Source organism: Poeciliopsis prolifica, unplaced genomic scaffold, assembly GCF_027474105.1.
Source record: "Poeciliopsis prolifica strain line A6 unplaced genomic scaffold, Auburn_PproV2 SCAFFOLD003, whole genome shotgun sequence".
NCBI classification, from domain to species: Eukaryota; Metazoa; Chordata; class Actinopteri; order Cyprinodontiformes; family Poeciliidae; genus Poeciliopsis; species Poeciliopsis prolifica.
Window position 1 is genome coordinate 19,458,169 of NW_026562378.1, and position 22,471 is coordinate 19,480,639.

The following is a 22,471-nucleotide window of genomic DNA, read 5'->3' on the forward strand; positions in this document are numbered from 1 at the left end:
AGTTTGTGAAACTAAATAATTTGCTTAGTATTATCCATACAAAAAACGAAACATAGATGCACATCAAACCCAGAAGTAAAAGTCACTTTAAGGCTCCTTCAGTTTTGTGGTCAAGGTAAAACTTGTGTAAACAGCTATAAAAAGGTATTCTGGGGAGAGATATCCACAGCCATTCATAAGAATTTGCTTGCCTTAGGACCTGGGTGGAAGTCAGCAGGCCATTAACATTTGCTGATGACAAGGTGATACATGTGAAACATTATAGCATTGTGTAATATTTGGATTGTTAATCTCCCCTGTTCATACGCGGGGTCACCTGCCTGGATACATACAGTTGCATTCTATCATCCACACACAAACACTCATAGTGAAGAGGTTTTTGATTGCTTTACAAACTTTTGTGATTGGATTATTGACACTTCCTTACCATCTATAATGCCAACCCCAGTCATTAAACCCCTTCACCGTGATAAAACATCAAAAAAATAATTTTAATATGTCAAATGTTCACCTGAATGAACATTTGACTTATTTTTTTAATTTCAACATTCAGCCAGGTTTATCCGAGTAAGTGAGGAAGACAAGCTCTTAAAGTGGTCATACACAGTCTAGCAGTAGATATATAGTGTCTTGCAAAGTGTCAATACTTGGGGAACTTTTCTAGTTGCTATGTTTTGTGACATAGCAATTAGAAAAGTGTATTTTATTGGAATTGTATGTGATAGACCACCATATTATAGTCTACACTGGTGAGGGAATGAAAATCACATGTATAATTTTCTGTTTTTTATCAAAACCTCTGAAAAGTGTGGCCTGTTTTTTGTATTTACTTGGTGAAAATTAGTCTTCAAGCTTTGGCATAAATTCTGTTTTAGATTTGGATCTAGGCCAGGCTATTGAGGGACTGACCGCATGTTTAAGGTCATGGTCTTGCTCAAAGATAAAACTATGACCCACTCACAGGAAAACCTATATCAAATGACAGGTTTTCCTCCTGGATTGACTTTTACTTGGCTTTATTTACCTTTCCATCAACTCTCACTAGCTTTCTTGACCCTGCTGGAGAAAAGCACTGCAAAGTGTAATGCTGTCATCCAACTTTGTTAAGGGTGATATTCCATATATGTTGATCTTCAAAAACTGAGTTTTCCATATAAATAGAAAGTTTTTTGCTATATACAAATTCATTTGTATATAGCAGATTATTATTATTATTATTATTATTATTATTATTATTATTATTATTATTATTATTATTATTATTATTGTTGTTGTTGTTGTTGTTGTTTTTAGAAAATGCTTTGTTGGATACATTACATTTATCAAATTACAGAAGTGAAAAAGTTTGACTTCCATAATGGCTGAATTTGATAGATAATTGACCTGTGAACAAATTCTCCTTTCTGAGCTTCTTGGTCTCTCCAACTCCTCCTGAGTCACCATTGTCTGATTTTTGCTCTCCTTGCACTGCCTGCCAGTATAGGTTGTGATCTATGCTTTGATAGGTTTCAGCTATGTTTTACTCATTCCCTGTTTTGGTTTTGTAATTTTTAGAAGATCAAATCTTGGAATATTGTTTTATAATCCAAATGTCATTTCTATTTCCTGACATTTCTTATATGTCCACAAAATTTGGAAAACAATTTCCTTTCCAGTTTTTGGTCTAATGCAACAAAATCTTACTACAAAATACACTAAAGTTGTGTTTATAACTTGTGTAAAGTTATTAATAGGTGTTCATCATTTTACCAGATACTGTATTTATGTTTTCAGTGAAGCCTGGTGCTATGTAACAAGATTTGTGCTTTTAACATAGTGAACTGTCCTGGTTGTTTAATACAGCAAGAACAGAGCCCACAGAAAGACATATAGCACTGTCATGACTAAGTCAACACCTGTGACTAAGATGTAAAGTAGCACATTATTGCAACTGTATTCTTGTTCTTACACACAACTAGTAAAATGATGCAGGAACCTTTTCTTCACTTATGTGGTGAATTTATTTTTAGAGCTGTTCTCTTGTTAAGCATACCTCAGCACAAGCAGGCTTGTGATGGTTATAAAAATGTGCTTTTATTATATGTTTTTTTGCTACTTTACAACTATATGTTCAATGTAAAATCATATTTTACATCTTCATGGAAGGTGTGAAGACAAGTACTAGACCAGTATGGCAAGGCACAAATCAGGAAGTGTGCATTGTACTAACTGAAATAATCAGTGTATCAAAAGTCACTTCCTGTTTCTTTCTGTATAAAATCCTTTTGTGAAAGACTCGAGTTGTTTGCTAGATATAAATATATACATACATTAATGTACTGTTTTTGAGTGTTGAAGGAGTTAATAGGAAACTAATGTAAAGAAAGCTGAAACCAGTTTGAGCTGATTGGCCACATTCAAGCTGATGGTTGATTGATGTGTGCCAGGAGTATGGATCACTCTGACATAATGATTGAGCACCACAAATGCAAAATGTGCAGTGAATTTTGAATGAGGCTCTGCTCACAATTGGACATTAAACAACCACAAAAATGAAACCTACCATTAAAAAACACAACCATGCAATAAATTTTACTTCCATCAAAGGTATTATTTTGAGTCGCAATAAGTGGATTGTTCTTTCAGTTTGTTTCTTCAAATAAATAAGGATGGAGAAAATAGGAAACTATATTTTGTGGTAAAAATATTGAAACAGCAGATGGTTTTTAAGGATTTTTTGGCTGAGTTGCTTACAATATTAATAATAATATAAGAACTACAGCATAGAAAATAGAAAAAATGGTGCAGTTCCCTCACAGAGGTAGTAATTTTGAATTCAATAGAAAATTAAGGAATGCAATATGTTCCTCATTTATCCATCAAATTATTTATGTACCTAATCTTTATGCTCGTGGTTGATGTCATGCCATCAGGTGGTGACAGTTCTTTGCTTTGTTACCATTCAAATTAGTAAAATAGAACTTTTTAATGTTTCTTTATTAAGAAAAAAATGGCTTGTTTCACCTTTGTGCAATTAATTGGTGTATCTCTGATGTCAGTTAATTTTCTATTGGAAATTGTTGTAGGGAAATAATGTAATACTTTGTCAATATACAAGTATTTATATAAAAATAATATCATCATGGAGAGATCATGTCTTTTCTTTTCTCATACAAACAACCTATGCATTCATTGTTCAAAGCAATGCAAGGAAAGACACATGAGAAGAGCATCGATTTGTGTATGGTGAAGAGCCCAACGGCTCTGTTGCTCTTCTCAACTCTATCCTGCTCGCATTGTCCTGCACTTGCACAATCAACCATGAGTCATCTTTACTTTTCACCCAAGATTTCTCCTAATCTTTTTGAAGCCTCTCTGTATCTTTTCCCTCACTGAGTGGGAGGCTTGTTTGCTCAGCGCACACTCAGCTGTGTATACCAGCGCTGAAGGCCACTTCTTCGCAAATGCCTGTTTTTAGCGGGGGACTATTTGTCAAATGCATTATGACTTGTGCATACCCTCAGGCAGGATCACTCTGGTGAAATGAAGTTAGATAGATTGCTGTAGATGTTCCACTTTCTCCTCATCCCTCTCCACTCTAATTGCACAGTGCCCAAGAGAGAGCCTCTCATGTAATTACACTGTAGTTATTCTGTAGGTTTATAATCCAATGGGTTGCAGATGTTTTTTCTTTGCATAGCAGCCATCTGTTCCAACTTACTTTATGTTATTTATATACCTTTGCTTGAGTTTTTATTTGAAGGACCACATCAGTATGTTTATTTTCAGCACTGTACATCATTGCCGAAATGCAACAAATGAGTTTTAACTCTCATCTATAGATGTGACATTTTGCTTTTTCATCATAACAGAAACAATCTGCTGATGTGTGTCCATTCAAAAGCAGCGCACGTAAAACCCCTTCCAAAGTGGTTTGTTCCATTTCAAATGCTGTCCAAATCACTGTATTAGTCATGGGATACTTCAAAGTATGGTCAGGAAAAAAATAAGAAAAAAATCTTTGTTAAATTCTGAGAATGTGATTTTTTTTCTCTCTCTCAGAAACATGATCGTAATAGACACTGAAAAAAAAAGTTATTTCTGTAGTACCTCATTCTGTACACAGAGAGGAGTTAATTACATGGAGGCAAGCATTCTTGGGTCGACAGCATGGACTTTGGTTTTTTTTTCATTGTGCCCATTCATAACATTCTGCTGACTGGCCGGTCCGAGCTGCAGTATCCCTGCTGTTCTCACTCTGGAAATGTTAACCCATGCATGCCTCCACTGCACACCAAATGCAACCCAAGTGGCTGGAACTGGGGACTCTCTGAGTTTATTGTTCTTATCCAGTTCCAGACAGTTAACTCAGAACAAATAACCTGGAGTGGAGACATGAAATAGACATTTTCTCTTCATAAAAATAACTATACCAGTGTAACAATCATCTTATTTTTGTTCTCTTTCTGATTTTCTGTCATAACACTTTCTGGCACAACTCATAACCAAGTCTCCTCACTTCATCCCCTCTTAGTGTCTGACTTCTTTCTCTCATTTACCTTCCCAGCAGCAATGTCAAAAGGTTATGCAGGGAAGCTGGATCGCCCAGGGCTGATTGTGTCTCTGAGTTAATGATAAGTAGCTACAGTGCTGTTCTCTGGTGCAATGGGGCTTGTGGGGGTTTTGTTACAAACCATTACAGTAAAAGGAGAAGCGATAAAATTTTTTTTGTTGAAATTTATTTATAAATACATAATGAAGTTAAATATGTCAGAGATCATTGACTGAAATCATGCAAAACATATCTTTTAGCTTATATTTCTTAAACTACATTGTTACATGTAGAAATAATTCCAAATGTTGCCACATCTGTTTTCATTTTGCAGCTGCAACAAAGGGTAGGCCAGTTAGTAGTACATTAAAGTTTTTAAAAGTTGCAGTTTCATTATTGCTAAACTCTTCTGACATTCTTCCTTTATCATCGAGTCCTTCTAATGAGATTCTAGAGAAAGTGGAAGTTTTCTTTGGATGGATGGAACAGAGTGATTCAGACTTGTCCCTCCCCCACTTCTTGCTGCATACTGCTGGACAGCTGGCTAAAAAAGAGGCTAATAATACTCAGATTAATTTGCTGATTTTTCTGTGAAACTCCAAATTATTCATGGAAAATTTCATTATAAAGAGATTTGTTTTACCATTTACATAAAATGTTGCTTTGGAAGCTAAAATACGTTGGTACAGTGCTACCTGACACATTATTAGCTGGTGTTGCAAAAGAACCAACCCAGGAGTGCCACTTATCTTCCTCTGTGGTGAGTGGCTGTATGGCCAAGAGCGGAAATAAGGAGGATTGTTTGTATTTGCTTTACAGTAGTAGTAATATTAAGTTTTATTTGGTCTGTGAAATACCCTTATATATTAAAATTGGCAGTGATAATAATTTTTAGAGGTGGTCTCAAGGTTTCAACTATTTGCTGAAAACAATGTTCATAAATGCTTGTTAATACTTGCGTATAAATATAGACCAAATGTTGCTATTTCCATCTGAAGCTGTGACATTTTGCTGACAAATATCAGCTTAGAGAAAAAGTAGTGATTCACTATGCCATTAATTTTTGTTTATAACAAAAATTAATGGCAGTGAACTTGAGTTTACCAAGTGAAAGTAACAAGCTATGTTCTGCTGCAGTCCCATCACTTTGCGCTGCGCCTTACTATCGAGATCAGACACTCAGAGCTGGTAAAGGTGTTAGGAGGGTCATAAGTCACAAAATGACTCAAAATAGATTCTATTGGTTTGCAAGGAGGGTCTCTAAAGTCAGAGACAGTCTATTTTTGTTGATGTCTTGTTAAATGAGATACTAAGAATTAAATAATGATAATATATTTTAAACTGTTTCTAGCAAAGAGGGTGTGATGTATTGCAGCTGTGACAGTCATCTCTGTCATAACACTGTAATCTGTCACGTGACTGGTATTTACCAGAAATTGTCAGTCTTTTTTTAGACTGAAAATTATTGCAGGTTTCCAGGCTTTACAGAGAGCACAACAAACTGTAAGCCACTGTGGAATATCACTACATCACAAGGTGTCAGAGTAATTCCAAATTTGACGTTGATCAAGAGTTGAAGCAGTCCAACCTCGGCCCGGCTCGCACCCCTCATTAAATCACATTAACCCTAATTTTCATCACAGCTACTTGAAGCCCAAATGTTACTATCGGGTTTTGGCTCCTGGCTGCTCAGCTGGATGTTGGGTGTGTGTTTCACACACTTGTGATTTGTGTGAGGTCAAGTCCAGCGAGCCAAGGCTGTTTAAACTGTCCTCACCTCAGGAGGCCAGTGGTTCCTCAACAGCATTTGCCTTGACTTGCCGTCTTGTCTCTCCTGTCTGTCTGCCTTCTCCTCTACCACCTCCCTCATGCAGCCCAGTTTCCTTGTGCTGTTTTATATTCACTTCTTGATTGGTTGGGGGATGGGCGGGGGGAATAGTGTTTGAGAGGTTAGTTGGTTAGAGCTGAGAGGGGGAAGTAGATCTGGTGTGTGCATTAAGATAGCGAGAAAAAAAAGGCAAAGGGGGAGATGCCAGAGGGAAACTAAAAAAAAATAAAAAATTTAGGGGTACTTTATTTTTCATTCTGCCATTGAGTCTGTAATGTCATACAGCAATGTGGAAACCAAAATGAGCATTGCCACCAGATGTGTTCCAGTCCAGATAGCAACTTGAAAGACAGGCGTTTATTGTTTTAGTGCATTTGGTGTGGTTCAAACCCAAACTGCATGAAATGCTGATTGATGGATTTCACTGAAGAATGTGTGCGTATGTGTATGAGAGCAAAGGAGAGAAAAAAAGTGAGAGAGCAAGAGACGGAGAGAGAGAAATATCTGCTTTATCTGATTTATTTAACCATTTTTCTGCACTGCTCTGCACTGTGTCTGCTGATGAAAAGGGAATACTGACTGTATTTTTCTCACTGCTACAGTAGCTTTTCAGAGCAGATTCATATGCTTTCCATCACTACTGAAATATGAAAAAATACAAGCGTTGATTCACTTCTTGCCGACCTGATAGCTTGTCAGATAAACTAATATTTTGCTATGCACAGAGGGTTAATATTATTATTTCTACCAAGCATGTAAACAAAATAAAATAGTTCAGCATGCTTCTTATAAAATGAGCATGTTCAACGTGCAAATTATTGGTAATTGTCTCAGTTTTCACAAGGAGTCAATGTTGTTATTAATATTCAAACTACTTTTATGTTGTGCAGCGTTATGTATTGTTCTAGCTGACATTTAGCTGCATCCACATGCATGTGGTTTAGTCTGTAGGTCAGGAAGTGAGCACTTCACTCTTTTTGCAACAGTTTTAGAAGCCTAACTGTTAACTGTATGTTCCTAATCATCATCCAGTAACATTTTGTTGCTGCTGTTATTTTATAATTAAGTTATCAGCATGCCAACATGGAGGCAGCAAAGACAAACCATTTTCAGCTGCAGGTTCCCAAGCAAGAAAGAAAACTGATCTTCATCAGAATAATTGCTTGGTGTCATTCATAAACAAGTAGACCACAAAGAGATTGTGCTTGATGCTGGAGATTATGAATGCTGTTATTGGCCTTGGTAGATCTGTGTGTAAAGCCAGTTTTGCTACATAAATTAACAGAACCAGTGCATGAGAAAACTAAATTAACATTTCAAATAAGCTCAGATGGAGCTTATCTTTTTACATTTCAATAGTTTGTATTTGTGCAAAGAGGAAACACTTTATCCAACTTTTTTCTTTGGCTCATCTCCTTGAGAAATATACGAGTGATGTTTTATGTGTCTGTTTGTTATTTTTTAGTTTGTTATTTTTTGAGTAAAAGTTCAATCTAGAACAAGCTTTGGTGAAGAAAAGAATCAGAGTGGATGAGAGGAGTTTCTAAAAGGATTTTTGAAAATCTTGACAGGTCAGGTTGTTGACAGGTTGCGCTCTTGGGAAATTAGCTTTTGTAGGCATGTAAGAGAGGATTTGTGAGAACATAAGCAAGGTCTGGTTAAAGACTCAAATGTTTTGAAAATGACTTATAAATAATGATATACAAACAAACAATAGAACTGTAGAGTATACTCTCATTGCCTTAAAATGAGAGTATATTAATTTTTAATACACTTGGACCTTTTTTTGCCACAAACCTCCATGTATTTATTTAGGATTTTGCTCAATTTGACTGAATTAAAGATAAATAAGCAATAATTTAACACTTATCACAGAATCTAAAGTCTGAACTGAGTGGCATTTTTTTCTTATAAGACATTGTGAATTTGTTTTCACACAGTATATCCATATAGGTCAAAAGGCTTAAATTTATTTAATCTTCTGATCTTTGTAATTGTTACATTACAGCAAGTAGTGTCTTTGTTCAAATCCCACTTATTGATATTTCAGCTTGGAGTTTGCATCACTTGCATCACATCATCTGCACTTTACCGTAATTGAACCTGCTGCTTCTTCTTTGGTGTGGTTGAGTGCCTTTAGTTAATTTTAGTTGTATATATTATTATTATTGTGTGTTTGTTTATTTAATATTGTATATATTTGACTTTTTGCACGGGAGTTGCAATATAAATTTTGTTGAATCCTGTTCAATGACAATAAATGCTATTCTATTCTATTCTATCAGTGATATCTTTCCATGTAGTCTGCCTTACCTCCACAGTCCAAACACAACGTTATCTTCAGTTTGTGTCTGCGTAAGTTTGTCCAGCGACTCTCTATGTGACATGTCTAGCCTGCACCCCACCTGTTACCCGTTGACCACTGAAACCAGGCAGCAATATAGAAGGATTAAATGGGAGTAGAAAATTGATGGGTGATTGCACCGGATTTTATTTAGGGGTAAATGAGTAAAAAGGATTAACTCCATATACATGACAGTCTTTCAACACTTTTTGTCATGAACAAATGTGTCAACATTGTAGCTCTTTTCAGTTTGCAATTTTACATTCCCTTGTATTGGTCAATGAGCAAAAGTCCCCAAGAATGGGTCAAAGTTTGCGGTTGTAAAGTGACAACATGTGAAAAAACAGAGATATAGATACTTCTGCAAAGCAGTACTAGAGCTGCAACATTGCAACCTGTTAATTTGTGAGCACATTAATCCTTCTGTTAGGCATGCCGAAAAAGCTGTAATTTAAAACAGGTTGCAGAGGAAACATGTACAAAAGCAATGTTAAAGATTGCAGCTGTTGAGTGTATTATGAAAGGCCCACAAGCCAGGGCAAACATGAGCAGTTGTCTTAACTTCCTGAGGCATGTCCTGTGCAAACAGCACTAGAGACGGCTGGTTCAGATCCACATTCAAAGACTGCAGGACCACTGAGTTCATACTCTCCAATGCACATGCTCCCTCGCAGGTAGACACACACACCGTTTTGCATGCAGATGCAAACATGCCTGCACTACTTTACCATAAATAAACACAAGTGCACATGTGAGCACACAAACCGCAGAAATGTTATCATGTTGTGCACCAGCAACAGCACAGCCCACAGATTACTGTACCTTAAAGCATGATGTTCAGTAATTACCCTTTCATCGAAAGTGTAATTGATTAATTCTGAATCACTTTTGGGCTTAAAGGTTTTGTCAGACTGCTTTTAAGAAAAGAGAGCAGCTTTCTTCCGATTTATCTCCATTTTATGTTTTTTTTTTCTTTTTTGTGTAAGCTCTGCTTTTTCTCCACAGTTTTTTTTTCTTTTTTTTGTAAATATGCCATGACTGAGTTAGTTCAAGGTTGTAGTTTGCTGGTTGGGTCACCACGGATTGGTCCTCTGTTGTTTGTTTCTGTGCCCTTAGCAAAGTGCATGTTCACGTGTGTGTGTAAGTGTGTATGTAAGACTCCCTTTCCTATCACTACAAACCCACAGTCCCCTTAGGCCCCTCTTTGCCTCAGTCTTGTAAACTACCTCTAGCACAATTGGGCTTTGTTCGCAATATCCTCACTGTAGTTGAGTTTTACTTTCCAAGAATTTTTTTCCAATGCAAGTGATGACAAGAAGAGGTGCCTCTCAATATATGTGCATTTAACTGCACTTTGCTCTTTTTAATTTTTTTTACATTTATTTTTTTGCATATTATTGATATGCAAATATTCATACCACAGTAGCTGTCTTTCTAGACCTTTGGTATGTTGACTGGTATGTGATATGTGGGTGCAGCTGAATTTGAGCGGCTTCGCTGTACAAACACAGCATTGCTGGCACTCCTGGTTTCACTTAATCTTCCACACAAAGGCATTGGCATGTGGCACAGCTCTCAGACTGTTTCAGTGACAGTGAAGGAAAGCAGAGCTGAGCAGCAGACTGTGTAAGAGCATATGAACAGAGATAGATATTTACGTTTTAAGGCATTCTACATTTGTTATCTCCTAAACTGGATGTTGATTTGCCTTTTTAAAATTTTCTTCAGGCTTTGGAACATCAAAGATATTTATTAGTCCTCTGTGAGGCAAACATAAGATAATATAATAGATCTGAACTTTTGCTTGGAATTTTTGTTATGTCAGAACTTTCATTTTGGGCTGAACTGTAAACAGACATCCAAACATACTGCCAGTCATGGATAGGTAATTTATTTTCCCATCCATACCATAATTACCCAAGGGGTAAATGGGAGGACTCCTCTGAGATTACAAACTGTTTTTGCCTCAAAAAAAGAAAAAAGGTTGTAGAAAGCATCTTTTTATGTTTCATTTTGAACTGGGATAAACTGCATTTTGAAAAAATATTCAATAAAAATTTTAAATAGAATTATTTATGACTGTTTTTTTTTAATTAAATATTATGTGGAGTTATGTTTTCTTGGTAAATTTGAACCTTTTTTGTACCACAAACTTCTTTGCAAGGCTTCATATCTTTCAAGTGCAGATGCATTGCAGTTTGTTTGTGGTGAATTAATTAGTTTTTCTTTGCAGAAGGAAGAATGAATTTGAAGAATAAAGTGGTGACCTTTCAAACAGTTTTGCTCATTTTAGTGGTAGCTAATCAGTGTTGTTTGTTTTTTTTCAGAGAAAACTTGCCTTTCCAGGTACACATCATCTAATAATATTTTAATTGACTTTAGAGAAACTGAATCAAGATACGCTGATGAAGTTACAAACTGCCTTAAGCCTCTAACTCTGATTGCCAGATCTCCTTGTTCCTTTTTTTTGTTTTTGTACTTTCTGCTGCTCTGCATAATGACAAGGGTGGAAGAGTGGAAGATTCCAATTACTCAGAGAAAGTCAAGGGGGGCTGTTGAAGTTTGAGAAATACAAGAGGAGCTGGTTGCTGTGCGAAGATTGCGTACCCATTTGGAATGTAATTAAATTGCTTTGGCTGCTTGCCAGTTAAAAAAAGCATTTTTTCCCCCCCTCTCATCTCAAATGAAAATGTATAGTGTTTTGCTAAAAAATACCTGCGGGGAATAGTAGACTGTTGAATATTTGTAATACAGCTTGCATTGTGCAGCTGAAATGAGTTTTGAGATGAGTTATACGCTGTGGTTTCCCCTCTGACATTTCAAAGATATGTAGCTTTTGAACCATGGATTTACTGTAATCTATTTTTTCTATTATCGATGTGTGGTTGAGTTATAAACTGTAGATTGGCTTCTCTGTCATTTTGCTGGATTTGCCATATCACAAACTAAGAGACTGTGTAGGTGATGCTGACTGTATAATAATATTTATATGCAGTCACATCTAAACCTCCAGTTGTTCAACCCTTTTCGTGTATTAAAGTGCAGCAGGAGTTAGAGTCATCTTACAGAGTATATCTTTTTAAAACCTGCTTCGTTACATCTCACAGTAACCAGTTTATACGGGTAAAAAGAAAACATGTACCCAAGTATTGTCACCAAATTACATTCAACAAAAATTACAACCGAGGTTTAAATGAAACACACCAGATTAATTTAAGAATACTATTTGTTTTTCAACAAGGAATTTTATACCAATACAAACTTTTGACTAGTACTAATACTGCAAAAATATTTTTTCTTTACTTTGGTAAAACTCCTCTTAGTTATGTGGCTGTATGTGTTGGCAAATTGAAGAAAACGTGGATGTCTTAACACTAGAAAACTTGTTTTTTAGGTCACTGTTTTAAATAGTTTAAATGTATTGGAATAAATAATGTGAAATTTGTGCGTGGATTGTAGATGTTACTTTTGACTTACATTTTTTTTTCTGACATTCTAAGACTCAAATGGCGATGAAAGTTCAGCATTTCATAGGTGTCGCCAAGCAGTCAGACAATTATGAGCACATTTTTTCCAGAAAGTTGGTTATGCAGTTTGTCTCTTGTCTAGTTTGAAGTATCCGCTTTTTGAGGTGAGCAAGTCTTCGTCAGCACAAGCAGAGGATTTACATAGTGTTATATGAGGTTGAGTAATGGTATAGATGGGTTACTATTGCATCCAATCAGTTGTTGCATTGATTCCTTGGCAGATGAATGCATGCTGTATGAGATTTTTGGATATATGAAGAATATTCAAGAGCCTGGTTTATCTTTTGAAGGTTTCAAACAAAAGTCTTTTAGAACTTCTTAAAACTTAAAAAAAAAAAAACAGCCTGAAAAATCAAAGTATTTTGTTTAAGTTTCCACTTTTGTGGGTTTTGCCTAACTTATGTAAGTGAGTCTCAAACATAAAATAACAAGAGAGACCAAGGAATTGACAGATCTATAAAGCACCATAAATGTTACGTTTGTTTTGTGTTTCCTGGGTGGTATTAGACCAATCCAGCTGCCTCTATTCTATCATTCCTGGACCTTTAAATGGATCGAGCTGTCCAGCGGCACCATGCTTACTACAGTTAACCGGTGTTTTCTAGTGTCATAATAGGTTTTTCTTGTACGTGTCCTGTCAAATCAACTCTTATGGGGCTGTTTTAGGGGTACTCAGGCAATCGATATAAGAAACGGCAAATTTTGTGTTTCACCACTCTTCCTCCTAAGACTCAGTTGAAATATGCCTGCAAGTCCAGTCTCATAATGTTTGACTGTGTTATGACTCTTTAGGAAATCTTTGAAACCAGATTCATGAGGCGAGGCAGAGAGGTGCTGAGATGATGATGAGCTAATTAGTTGGGTCTTCAACTGCCATGCTAATGACTGTTTGTGGGTTTGCGGTCATTCCAGCATGCATGTGTGTTCTCATGTACAGATGACTGGTAGAGGCTTAATCCAGCATGCACATGACAAAGCCTGCTAAGTGAATGAAAAATTTATGAGCATAAACAAGTCTTCTTATTGGGCCTACATTGACAGAAGCAAGGATCACATAAATGTGCAGTGACACCGTAAGTTAATTAGTAAATGCAAATAAACATTCAATTTATAATGTCTTTAAATGTTGTTTTCCAGTTCACCATTTAGGTGTTAATCCATACTCAGGAGATTCATGGTTAAGCTTTCAAACAATGTGTGTTTTCAGTTGCAGCTCTGTTATGGTGCAAACAGCTACAAAAATGCAAGGGTGTCAAAAGGGAAGAGGAGGTGAAAAGATAGCGTGATAAATCTTTGTCAGAAAGAAAGACAGAAAGATAGAAATTGAGCAATTCTGCAAACCTTAAAGCAGAGATAAAAGCGTGGAATAAAGTTGATGTATACCACAATTTGCACATGTGGATAAACACCCTTCACAAGCATGCACGTGCTGTCATGATACCAGCTCTCACTTTCATTTGTAATCATGCACCTGCTGACAATTACTGTTACTGTCACTAGATTAAAGGGAACATTGTCCCGAAGTGACACCAAAGTTTATTTCTTGATCACACAATAAATAACATATTTCTTTTTGTCAAGATAGATCATTATGAAGCTCTTAGTCATCTAAGCTGGTTATGCAGTTAGGTGTATGCTATTGTCATTAAGAGATCTGCAACTGAAATAGTTTGTGTGCTTTACTGAATGCTCATATTAACAACCAGGCTGAAGTTTGGAGAAAGGAGGGAGGTCACCCGTGATTTATGCCTAAAAATAAAAGTCTTATATAACTACAGGGGGAACTAAACTAAAGATAGACACCAAAATAACTGGGTGGTAGCAAGAGGGAAGAGAAAGGTTGGATGATCACCAACAGTTTATAAACCAGAGTCAAATCACTGGACTCCAGCTAATTAATCAATAAAACTTGTGTTGTCATCAATTAAGACAAATTATTAAAAGTTTTCTACTCATGACAAACAATATTTGAAGGTAATATGTTTATTTCATTAAGCATTTCATATATAAAGTTTTTCTTGTTTCATATAGTCTTAATTGTTAAATGTATCAAAATTATCTGTTTATGAATAAGAAAAGGGTAAGAAACGTACGTTTAATTTCTTCATCATATCACCCTGTACAATATCATCATAACTACATTATTTTCTACAAATAAATGCGTTACAAAGATACTTTATAGAAGAGTAGCAAGAAGAAAGTTATTATGGAGGAATAAAAGGACAAAGTCTCATTTGTGAAGTAGAAACCAAAAGTGTAGAAGAAACGGCTCGGGACAGATGAGGCCAAAATGAAAACTTGTGTCCAACAGAATGTTAGGGGGACATCAACACTGCTCATCTTTAAATGCACTGCCCCCATGAAACCTGTTATTACAGCACCATGCTATGGGGAGGCTTATATTCAGTAGAGAGAAGTTGGGGTCAATGTGAGGACTGATGGAGCTAAATAAATGGCAAATATGTTCTCGGCAGTGAGACTTGAGTCTTGGGTGAAGAGACACCTTTCTGTTGAACATCTGCCCTAAGGAAACAGTCAGAGTCACAACTCTCTGCTTTGGCCCAGGAGATATCCATTTGTTGGAATGGGAGAGTAAAAGTTCAGGCGTATGTAATAAAATTTGTTTGCTGTTCACAGATACTTGCAATCCTGTCTGACTAAATTTGAGCTATTCTGCAACTATCATTGCCCAAAGCAAGTTGGTTTCTATATATGCAAAACTGGTAGAGGTATAAAGCACTTAAGCAAGACTTGGAGCTGCGTTTGTAGCCAACAATGTTTAACAAACTATTGACTCAAAACACATCTATCACTATACTTTTCTGATTTTAAAAAACAACTAAAAATAGCATTAAGTTGTTTATTATTTCATTGATTACATGTCAGTGTGTGTTGATACATTCAAGGTTTTGGTTGTAACATGAATTGTGAATGGTTTTGAAAGGAACTGTTCCTGTGAGAAACTCTGTGTATTTGACCTGATCAGTGGATAAAATCAGCAGCATCAAGCTCTGGCATGCAGTGGAGATCATTATAATTTACAGTTACACGTTGTTACATGCTTAATGTATACTGCACTCTGTTAAATGACCTAAAAATAGTCGATGTTTTGGATGACTCAGGATCGTCTTTATTAAAAGAGTGGTGTGGTTAAAATGTAGACTGGAGAACATAAACAGTAAACCATCGCTCTGCCCCATTTTAAAACATGTCCAGTTTTCCACACTTTATAGTTGTTGTTTTTTCCTTTCGTTTCGCTTTCTCTTACAGACTCCACTTCTTTCTGCTCTGGTTTACCACTTTATAAACTGAGTTTAAAATGTGGAGATGTTTGCACTTTAATTGCATTTTGCTGTACTTATTCTTGTTTCTTGAAATCCTGTATAATTAAATGAGATTTTCTGTAGTTACTCAGACTTGTTTTGTGTCCCTGACAACAGCCATCGCTAAGCTGTACAAACAAAGCAGAGCAACAAAGCAACACAAGGGGTAAGCAGGTCTCATGTATGACAGAGGTGATGGATGAGCTAATTGGGGATTAACTGTTATTAGCTGGAAGAGGGGAGACAAGTGCCAACCCCCCCCCCTCTTTCTCTGCCAAACATGGTGCAGTTATGTCTTCCTTCCTGCATCAGCTAAGCCATGTTTTTCACCTGGCATGCTTTTGTTTCCATCTCCATGGGTTCTCCTCCTCTCTGACTCGCTTTCCTTCTTTCCTCCCTTTCTCTGACACTTTTGCTCTCTCATTGTGATTCTCATCAGCTTGTATTAGTCGCAAATGCAGAACTAAGTAGCTGTGACAACATTCTCAGATGCTCCAGCTGCCTCAGATTTATTGAGTTATTAAAGTAATGTACTGTGATTAAAAATGCTAATTTTCCCTAAATCACATGCCAGCTTGCATTGTGTTTTTTCAATAGCTGATTTAATTACATGGAAAATGAAACAAGGGCTGATGATTCAATCTTTGCTGCCAAAAGCCTCTTGATACGAGAATGAATTACCTCCAGATACAGAATTATTGTTTGAGCTGCAAAAAGTCTTTCAGTATTGTGCAAGCTGTAGTGAATACAAAGGCTTAAATTTAGCCATCGTTTTTTTCATATCTGATTTCAGGTCACACATTCACAGATTGTGTGTTGGTGCATGCTCACGTGCGAGCTTGAAATGTCCTAAACAGAACAGGCAGGCAGATTTGCTTTTAAATTACTTCTGGCCATGATATAAAAGCAAGGCTTTGAGTTTAAAATCCCCATTTTCCCATTAAAGCATGCTTTCTTGGTGTAGAGTTGTTATGATTTTGCAGTCAAAGCAAGGATTTTATATTATAAAAAAAGGGAAAAAAAGTTTTTGTTCCAAATATTATTATGAGTTGTGTCCTCGTCTACTCTAAATAATTTCCTCTCCCTTGAGGGATTTGCTCAGTGTGTTTTGCTTGGCTCATTTTGGCCTCTGATTATGCATTCATTTATTCCTCATACAGTGTGCAAACCTGCAGCTACATTGGACACATCTCTAAGTCGCTTTTGACACCATCGTGCACAATATATAGCATTTCTTCTTTTATTTTGGTTTTTCTTCTTTTTCCTCAAGCAGTTGGTTTTTCCTACTTCAGTTATTTTGCCAAACATGCAGACTCTCCTTTTGAACATTGCAAGGCATGATTGTTTTTTGCAGCTACTTAGAAAGAAATTGTTCTTTAAACAATGAGATGAAACAATTTAATCTCAATAAAAATATCTTGCTACACATTTTGCTGCTGAGCTGATTCCTATCCTTTAAATTCTGCTCAAGATGACCAGAAGAGCTTTAGATATTGCTTGGATCATTTCCAAATTACTCACCGTGCACTGTAACAGATCCTCAGCAATATCAGTGCAACTTTACAGCCCTTTCCTCTAAATAGGATTTATAGGTGAGTGTGCGAAACATCCATGACCATGTCAGGTACTTTTTTCCTCCTCTCTGGATTTCAGCAGGCTGAGCTTCACTGGCCTTCCAGATGTCCTGGGCATAACGGTTGCATGTCAGCTCTATAGCTGGGCTCTAAATGGGTCACTCTACTCAATATCACACAGCTACTTCACAATGACACCACTGTTCTCTCGATATTATGGCACACCAGGTGGCTCACTATGAAAGTCCTAGTCCTGGCAAATATGGATTGCCTGTCATTGTGGGTACTGAACAAAAGCAAATAAACATTGGTCTGTTCTTTCAGATTTCTTGTTTGCCTCCAGTAAAAACATTGATCTGAAAATTACAAAAAAAAGGAAATTAAAAAAAAAGAAAAAATCTAATGAACTCCTGAATATTAAATGTTTCAATATTAATATTTATCCAGTAGGTAAATTGGTGCGACATCAGATCATGAAATGAGACAATACATAATATTGTCATCCCCAAAATGAAACAACTCAAAATTTTATGAAAGTGATTAAATGTTTCATGAATTATTATGTGTTTTAATCTGTAATTGGTGTGAGATATTCTAATCCAGGTGTGTCTAATAAACATTTTTTAGGTTTGACTCTTTGCTTTTTGTGAATTTGATTTAAATAAAATCCAAAGAAATACATCTAAATAAGTTGTTAGCTTATTTTGCTAACTGAGTTACTGTATATGGCTTTTAACATATCCCACTGGTTTTCTTACCAGCTACAAGAACATGTTTAAGTTGAGTATGATGCTATTTCCTGATCTATTTTTTAAATTTAAACATAGATATTCACTAACACTTTTTGGTTCCCTGTTATCTGCTTCAATTTAAACTTAGTCTTAAAATACTCTCCAATCATTTTTGAGTAGTTCCTGTTTAAAGTTAAACTCCTGTTTTGCTTAAGTTAATCCTTTGGCTTGTTTATGACATAGGCTTGTTGATCCTGTATCACAGTTATATATATATTTTTTCACTTGCCATGTACTTATTTAACATCAAATTTCTTCAAACTGTGTGTCAAAGCAATCCGAGTGTCAACAATTATAGTTTTTCCACAGTTTGAGAACCTTGTGTCTATAGAAATCTGTGTTGATGCGTCATGAAGGCTATTAGGGATAGTAAGGAATAAAAAAAGTGAACCAAAGGGAGAAATGGGTTGTAACTTCAGTGACTTATGATTTATGGTTTGATTACAGTTCTTGCATCCTGCTGATGTCTGGCTGCATCAGTCTGCATATTGTGAACTTTTTTTCTCTTCTTCATGGCTTTGGTCACATAGCAAGCTCCAACTCGATCTGCTTCTTGTCAAAATGAAGCCCACGTTTGCTCGTACAGGGACACACACGTCCGCAGGACGGCGTTCAGTCACACACTCACACAAGTACACTGATTGAGAGATAAAATGGAGAATAGCTCTTTTAGTCAACGGAGCACTCTCTCTCTTCCTGCAGCCTGGCAACTATTCGATGCAATTTACCCCCTACAGGAAAATAATATTGATATTCACAAATGTACTCAGTAATAGGACACACACAAAAAAAACTAAAGCAGTAAACTATGAAGTGTGAAGCAAGCGCAGGTGTCCATCGTCTCATATTCATGATATCTCACTCAGAAAAATGAAAATCAGCACATTTATTACTGGACGTATGAATGAGAATTCAACGTGTTTTCATCTTGAAAGTCAATATTACTTTTGTGAGTAACAGCCTTGGAAATTAGACAATGTACCTTTTTTTATCCTCTGTAGCAGCCTGAATGTTTTCTATTGAGAGCTGAACTCCATTCAAAGGAGAATTCAGACCTTGACGAGAAAGAAACTCTGTAGCTAAGTGTGTTCACTTTATGTGCCATTTGTGTCTTTACTGAGCATTGATCCATTTGTCTTTGACCATGTTGGAGTATGAATAGGATGAAAGCTTCTGTGAGAGCCTGTCACCGATATCATGTCTTCCTTTGCATTCTCTGAGCTTACATTTGTTCTTCTTTTCTAAATTCTCTGACTTCATTTTCTGAAATAACATAGATGGATCATGTGAGCTTATTTAGTCATTTAGGTTGCTTACAGTTTATTTGACTTGATTTTATAGCTTTCACAATCTGAATAAGCCTATAAAGATTGTGGTGATGCCAAATGTTAGAGTACCTTGTTAAGGGGTTCATACCTTTTGGAAACTTTCACATTTTGTCATCTTACAACCACAAACTATAGAGTATTGTAATGATGTTACATTGTGAAGCAAACTTAAATCAGCTGTCACCATTTTTGCCAACATGGATTTTATTTTCAGGCTTATAAAATATACAGTGAAAAAGTACAACTTTGGCTTCCGATGATCAGAAGAGCTTCTTCCACATTTGTTTGTTGTTTGTACTACGGGGTTGTTATTAATTGTAACATGGGCTTAATGGCTTTCTTCTTACTTTTCTTCACAAATGTTCTCTAACAAGCATCCAAAGCTTTCACAGAACACATTTTTACCACTGGAATAAATTACTCACAGGTTATCTTTAGGTAATTTCTGAAGATAATTTGTTGCACTTTTTGTGCTTAGGGTTTTGGGAGTAAATGTGGATAAAACCTCAACAGTTTTTCAGTTTAATAGACATAAAAACACTAAAAAAACTAATACTTTGAAGTTCAGGGAATAAACAAACTTTTCAAGGCAATGTTCTGTAGAATCAGAACCTTTAAAATAAAAAATAATCCAAAGCAAAGGGAAAGAGCTATGAAATATTAGTCTTCTGCATGAATCATCACATGCTTTAGTTGGTCTGACAGCAACAAAAAGAGTGGAACTGATTGTCTCTGGCAGCTCACATAGAGATCTGAAATTAACACCTTCTGAAAGCTGATGTAAAAAACCAGTGAACAGGATTTTTTCTTTAAAAAAAAAAAGCCCAACCCCAGTGATCTCAGCGCTCTCAGCAGCTCCGGTGTCGGCAGGTACATTTGAATATGAACGGTCCCCGACTGAAAGGTTATGACCCATAAAGAGGGGGGAACGATCTGAGCGAAGCGTGCAGAGGGGCGAAATGTCAGGCTGTGAATGGCAGGAAATATGTTAGTGACAAGGAAAAAGCTGCCCCTGGTATTCTAGAGCCCCAATGAGTAAAAATAGGGCATTGGGCAAGAAGGCAGGAAACCAGCAGAGCGAGGCCTCTAGTAGGAATTTCTTCTGGGGAGGAGAGATAAGGGACTTAACTCCGTCCTGTCTGGGCAACCGACTTCGACATGCGACATGTGATCACAGATCACTTATGCAGAGATGGACAGAGGAGGAGGAGATCGAAGAATTGAATAAATAATTGAAGCAATGAGTGATGCGAGCGCCGCTTGGTGTGTGTTTGTGTATGTGCAAGTTTTGCGATGACTTGTCAGTTATTTAGCATTGACGGGACATTTTAATTAGGTCAGGTCTCGTGACAAAATGCAGGGACCACAGCATGCACGAGGGCTTTGTCGCGCAGACACACATTTATGCACGCAGACACACACACGCACTTATGCACATGCTGAAGTAATGGCAAAGTAGTGGAAAGTACCGTGTCTGTGAGTGTGAGGTTCTTCAGGTTAGAGTGGAAGTTAGACAATAAACAGTGGCCTTATCAGGCTGGAGGCAGCGCTTCCAACATGATCGCTCTGACTCTTACAAAGAAATATGGCCCACTTACTCAAATGAATTAGCAAATTCTATAAACAGGACCCTCAGTAAAAAGTTAAAGTCGTAAGATTTAAGCCTGTACTTCCTCACTGTCACTTAAGCACACTGATCATGCTGGTCTATTGAATTTTCACACAGTTGCATGACAAATCACTGACACAACATTTATCAAAATTTTTTACAAATCAAATTTTCAGGCATGTAGTGGAACGTGAGATTGATGGCCTGAAGGAGGGAAGCTAACAAGATGATTATCATATCATTGATTACAGTAATTTGTACCTGGGGACGCAGTGGTTCATCAGATGTGGCATTCATTGTCAAGTACACAGTTGACAATGTGGCCACTTCTTATAAACTGTGGGCGAGAAGGGAGTTCCTGATGTGTAGGAGGAAAGTCAGCATTCACCAAACTTTTGCTCAAGAAGCTAAGAATAGAGCACGGCTAAATTAATGAAACAGCAGAAGAAAAAAAAAGAAAACATTTTTCTCACCTTTATAAGTATATAAAAAATAATTCCAGGTGGCAGAGGTAATGGATACACACTTAAACAGGGTTTTGTGTTCATGACTTTTCAGATCTGGACCAATCCTAAAACACATATGTTTTAGTAGAAATGATTAGACACTCATGTAGTGCTTTTTTAGTAATTAGTGAAAATGTCTATGTTACAAGTCACAGTGACCAATTCATACTTTTGTTCACACTTTGATTTCCCAATTCAAACTTCACTGTGTTCCCCAAGGACCAAAAAGTCATCTCTGTGGAGTTGTTTTCTTTTTTTATGAGTTAAAACAAAGGTAATTTTATTTTTACATTTGGATCAAGCAGTTATTATTTATGAACAAAACTATTAACCAGTAGAATGTGTTTCACGTGAAACATTCATGGCAGAACATTGCGTGTTAAACATCTCATGCAAAAACAATGCCTGTAAACTAAACATGGAATAGCTAAACCTACTCCTTCTGATAATGCATTTTACATGGCCCATTATTAATAATGGACCACAGACAAAAACAACACAGCCTTTTCAGTAAATAACCATCTAAAACAAATTTGATAATAGTTTATTATTAAATTTGCGCCGAGTTTATAAAATCAAAATTGTATAATATTAGCTCTTTTTTTAGCTTTCAGATTAACTCTGGAACAAGAACTCATCCGTTTCTCCAAATTGAACTTTATAACGTAAGTGTCACATTGACTATCAAAAATAACTAGCAGAGACCCCAATTGAGAAAAATCTGAACTATCGCTTTGAACTATGTGAACATTTAATTATTATTTTTTTATATATACTTAAAAAGATGCTTTACTTTAATCCCAGCTTTGGCAGGTAAAATCTTCAGGGAGAGCCTGAACTAAAACATTAGATAAAAGAAAATCTAAAGAAAGACTTTAAGAATTATATTTCTGTGTGGAATATGATCATTTAGAGTTAGAATTTGGATTTTAAAGGCAAACATCATGACAGAAAGTGTCCTTATATGTCCTTGTTGTGTCACTTTGCTTTCAAATTGAGGACACTGACTCCCTCCAGCATTACTGCTGTGGGAGACAATAACCTAAATACCTGTCAAATTTCTACCATTCTTCCTCTTTGCTTTTCCTTTCCTTTCTCTTTCTTGGTGAT

General features: G+C 36.4%; 1 protein-coding gene across 3 annotated transcripts in view; it reads left to right on the top strand.

The window, feature by feature from the left end:
• tox2 (TOX high mobility group box family member 2) overlaps positions 1 to 22,471 on the top strand; it is a 117,114-nt gene that overhangs the window by 17,512 nt on the left and 77,131 nt on the right. The gene's annotated exons all lie outside the window — the stretch shown is intronic.